The following is a 5299-nucleotide window of genomic DNA, read 5'->3' as shown; positions in this document are numbered from 1 at the left end:
GATTTTGGGAAGACCAAGATCATGATGCCTGGAATTTGGTTGTCTAGTGAGAACCTGCTTCCTAGACAGCTGTCTTTTTGCTGTAACCGCACATGGCAGAAGGGGAAGGGGAGCTGTCCTGATTTTTATAAGGGCACTTATCCTATCCATGAAGTCTCTGTTCTCATGGCTATAAAAAGTATAGAGGGAAACAAAACCCAGAAATACAACCAACAAATTACTGAAGTAGTTTAGAAAAAGTTTATTGTGTATATGCCAAAAAGATAGTTTGCAAATCAGGAGTACTCAAAACAAAACATGGAATTAGGCTCAGAAAAAATATATATATTATATTAATTATATTAATTATATTAATTATATTAATTATATTATATTATATTATATTATATTATATATATTAAACATAACAAAATTTTTTGTCACCATTGAATGTCTGAATTTAAATGGATTCTTGGACTGGTGACTCATAACCATCAGCTCATTCAACTTTAGCACTGGTCTCATCTACAGCAGCTTTTCCAGAACTACTCCCTTCACCACGAAGCCTCATGAGCTTTCCCAATCCTAACTTGGGCTTCTACAGCATTTCTACTTTTCTAACAAAGATATTGTGGAGTGGAAATAGACTGACAATCCTTTCCTATGTCTTTTCTTGATGCTTGCTGGAATCAATTTATTGACCACTTTTTTTCAAGTCATTTATTTGCAGCTCTAAAGTCATGACTTCCAGCATCTTTTTCCAAATTTGGCAGACTTGTTGGTGCTGAGCGTTAAAAGGCCTCCCAACTCTGATTGTTGCATTTTAAAATTTATGTATGTATGTATGTAAAACCAACACAAAGTAAACAAAGCAAATCACTATCAGCAGTCTTGGTATCAACATGAGCTTCAGTCATGGGCTGCCCTTTTTTGACCATGGAGCATATTTTGTCATAGGTAAGATCCATGCCATGGAAATTAGGTAGCTTTTGCCCCGAATGTCCTCAGTAATTAACTTAAATTTCTAAATGCTTTTTCATCTTTCTGCTGATCAGCAAGGCTCATTTCAAAAACAGGACCCTTGAGGCCATCAGGTGTGATTTTAGTTCCTTGAGTTCTCGTGGCTCATGTTTTTCCAATATTTCTTTTTGTCCCGAATATTTCTTATATTGAACATAGCTGGTGCTTTCACATCATACCAATCTTCCTTAGAAAATGGATCCACCACTTTCTTCTTGGCTTCCTTTCTGTCTCCTTTCCTAAGGTGCTTGTTCTTGCCAATGCCATGCTCAGGGAGCCACAGAGTTGCATTGTTAGAAAGCAGCTTCTACAGTATAGAGGCAGTGACTGCTTATTCTTCACGGTGATTGGTTACAAGATTGGAATTTTCTTATATGAAAGGGAGTTGGTTAGTGATTGCTTCATATTGATTTGGGGAAATAATTTAAGTTTCACTTATGATGTTTGGAGGCATAAGCAAGAAGTAACCAGGTCAGATGAGCCCCACTTGTTTTGCAAAATAAGTTAAATTAAGCTCTGTTTGTATGACTAGACTGTTTTTGTCTACTCAAAGAATTTTCAAGTCTGGTTTCCATTTGTGTGACTTCTTAAAAAAAGTTACAGTAGAATTAACATACCATGCTAAATCAGTTTCAGGTGTAGAAAATGATTCAACAATTCTATACATGGTTCAGTGCTCATCATGGTAGGTGTACCCCTAATCCCCTTTATCTATTTCATCCATTCCCCACACCCACCTCTCCCCTGGCAAATACCAGTTTGTTCTCGTATTTGTGGTTTTTTGTCCCTTTTTTATTTTATTTGTTCTGTTTCTTAAATTCTACATGTGAGTGAATGGATGGATAAATGGATGGATAAAGATGATGTGGTGTGTATATTATATACATATTACTCAGCTATAAAAAAAAAATGGAATCTTGCCATCTGGAACAAGATGGATGGACCTAGAGGATATTAAACTAAGTGAAGTAAGCCAGTCAGAGAAAGATTTCTGTGTTTTATTTTAATATGACCTAAACACTTCCAAGGGTTCTACCTCCTAATACTACTACCTTGAAGGTTTTCAGCTTATTAACATTAGGATAACAAACAGGGATAGAGAAAGATTTCTAATAGTTTACCAAAATCCACTTGGAAAACAAAACAAAACTGCTTTATGGTTAAAGTATACTTAAATAATCACTAATCAAATACATTTTAAAATACATTTGTTTTTATTAAATACAGTATATATTTTTATCTCCTACTTTGCATTTACTGTCTAAATTTATGTCATTTCAATTTCCAATAATGAAGATGAGTATCATCAAGTAAGAAGAACCTAAAAAGAAAAGATATTAAACCTGACTTTTACAACATCTTATTTGTTCTCATTATTGTTGGTTTATACAAATTGTTGGAATAAAGTATGCAATGCAATATTTCATTGCAATGCAATGAATTTTGAATGCTATATAAAATTTTTACCATGAAAGAAGCATAATGTATGAAGACACCTAACATTTTTATATCATGATGTCAAGTGCATTCAATATGACATGGTCATCAAGTCTTAGAGGCATAAGAAAAACCACTAAATCTCTCACAAAGGAATAATTATTCACTTCATCTTTCCAGCAAATTCTAGAAAAACATGACTGATAAGCTTATCATTGCCACATAGAAAGTTGAAAAAAAAATACACACACACATATATATATATATGTAACTGATACTGGAAGACTATAGTAATATATTTTTGTCAAAAGTACAGTAGTCCCCTTGAAAATTTTAAATGTGACAGGTTTGCCACGCTACTAGTGAAGACATATAAGCTAAAAATATAGTAATAAGAGAAAATTAGATCTCCTGTGTTATAATTTATAGCATTCTAAAATAGATTTTTATTAACTAGTAAGATTTAGTAAAATTTTGAGTTAACCCTATTTTCTCTTAAACTTGAATATTTGCAATTCACATAGCAAGTTTAAAGTAGTTTATTTTTTTCCAAGTTTTTATTTAAATCCAGTTAGTTAACCTACTGTGTAATATTAGTTTCGGTTGTACAATATAGTGATTCACCACTTCCATACAATGTCTGGTGTTCATCACAAGTGCCCTCCTTAATACCTATCACTTATTTAAGCCATATGCCCCTGCCCACCTCCCCTCTGGTAACCAACAGTTTGTTCTCTATATTTAAGAGCCTGTTTCTTGGTTTTCATTTCTCATTTATTCCCCTATAATCATTTGCTTTGTTTCTTAAATTCCACATATAAGTGAAATCATATGGTATCTGTCTTTCTGTTTCTGACTTATTTCGCTTAGCATAATACTCTCTAGCTCCATCCGTGTCATAGCCAACGGCAAGATTTTATTATTTTTTTATGGCTGAGTAATACTCCAGTGTAGATATATATCTTTATTCATTCATCAGTCAATGGACATTAGGGCTGTTTCCATATTTTGGCTAGAGTAAATAATGCTAGTATAAACATCAGGGTACACGTATCCTTTCAAATTAGTATTTTTGTATCCTTTGGGTAAATACCTAGACGTACAATTGCTGGTTCATAAGGAGGTTCTATTTTTAACTTTTTGAGGAACCTCCATATTCTTTCCAGAGTGGCTGCACTGGTTTGCATTCCCACCAACAGTGCAAGAGGATTCCCCTTCTCCCCATCCTTGCCAACAAGTGTTGTTTCCTATGTTGTTTGTTTTAGCCATTCTGACTGATATAAGGTGATATCTCATTGCAGTTTTGATTTGTATTTCCATGATGATCAGTGATGTTGGGCATTTTTTCATGTGTCCCTTGGCCATTTATATGTCTTCTAGATTATCTATTTGGCTGTTGAGTTTGATAATTTCTTTATAAATTTTCAATACTAACCTTTTATCAGATATGTCATTTGCAAATATCTTCTCCCATTCCATAGGTTGCCTTAAAGTTTTGTTGATTGTTTCCTTTGTTGTGCAGAAGATTTTTATCTAGATGAAGTCTCAATAATTAATTTTTTATTTTGTTTCCCTTACTTCCAGAGGTATATCTAATAAGAAGTTGCTATGATCGATGTCAAAGAGGTTACTGCCTGTGTTCTCCTCTAGGATTTTTTTTTTTTTTAAGATTTTGTTTATTTGAGAGATAGAGAAAACACAAGCCAGAGAGAAAGGCAGTGGGAGAGGGAGAAGCAGACTACCTGCTGAGCAGGGAGCCAGACATGGGGCTTGATCCCAGGACCCTGGGATCAAGACGTGAGCCAAAGGCAGATGCTTAACCGACTGAGCCACCCAGGCGCCCCTCCTCTAGGATTTTGTGATTCCCTGTCTCACAGTTCAGTCTTTCATTCATTTTGAATTTATTTTTTTGTGTAGTGTAAGAAAGTGATCCAGTTTCATTCTTTTGCATGTTGCTGTACACCATTTGTTGGGAATTTTTTCCATTGGATACTCTTTCCTGCTTTGTCAAAGATTAGTTGACCATATAGTTGTGGATTAATTTCTGAGATTCTATTCTGTTCTATTGATCTATGTGCCTATATTTGTGGCAGTACCATACTGTCTTGATCACTACAGCTTTGTAATATAACTTGGAGTCTGCCACCAGCTTTGCTTTTCTTTTTCAAGATTGCTTTGTGTATTCAGGGTCTTTTGTGGTTCCATACAAATTTTAGGATTGTTCTAGCTGTGTAAAAATGCTGGTGGTACTTTGATAGGGAATTCTTAAGTGCGTAGATTGCTTTGGGTAGTGAAGATATTTTAACAATATTTGTTCTTCCAATCCTTGAACATGGAATGTTTCTCCATTACTTTGTGTCATCTTCAATTTCTTTTATACATATTTTCAGAATACAGATCTTTTACCTCTTTGATTAGGTTTATTCCTAGCTATCTTATGGTCTTTGGCACAATTGTAAATGGGATCAATTCCTTGATTTCTCTTTCTACTTCTTCGTTATTGTTGTATAGATATGCAAAAGATTTCTGTACACTGGTTTTGTATCCTATGACTTTACTGAATTCGCGTATCAGTTCTAACAATTTTTTTGTGGAATCTTTTGCATTTTCGAGAGTATCACATCATCTGTAAATAGTGAAAGTTTGACTTCTTCCTTGCCAAATTGGATGCCTTTATTTCTTTTTGTTTCCTGATTGCTGAGGCTAGGATTTCTAGTATTATGTTGATAACAGTGGTGAGAGTGGACATCCCTGTCTTATTCCTGAGTGAAGAAAAGGTCCCAGTTTTTCCTCATGGAGGATGATATTAGCTGTGGGTTTTGTATATGTCTTTTATTATGTTGAAGTATGTATGTTCCTTCTA

The 5299-nt window shown here is 34.3% G+C and overlaps 1 pseudogene; it reads right to left on the bottom strand.

Annotated features, from left to right (window-relative positions):
- Window positions 1–439: 439 nt before the first annotated feature.
- LOC100466042 overlaps window positions 440–5299 on the bottom strand; it is a 128682-nt pseudogene continuing 123822 nt past the window's right edge.

The sequence above is a fragment of the Ailuropoda melanoleuca genome, chromosome 1 (assembly GCF_002007445.2).
Source record: "Ailuropoda melanoleuca isolate Jingjing chromosome 1, ASM200744v2, whole genome shotgun sequence".
In the NCBI taxonomy this organism is placed as follows: Eukaryota; Metazoa; Chordata; class Mammalia; order Carnivora; family Ursidae; genus Ailuropoda; species Ailuropoda melanoleuca.
Note: the sequence above shows the minus strand (reverse complement) of the source record. Positions and strands in the feature narration are given on the sequence as shown.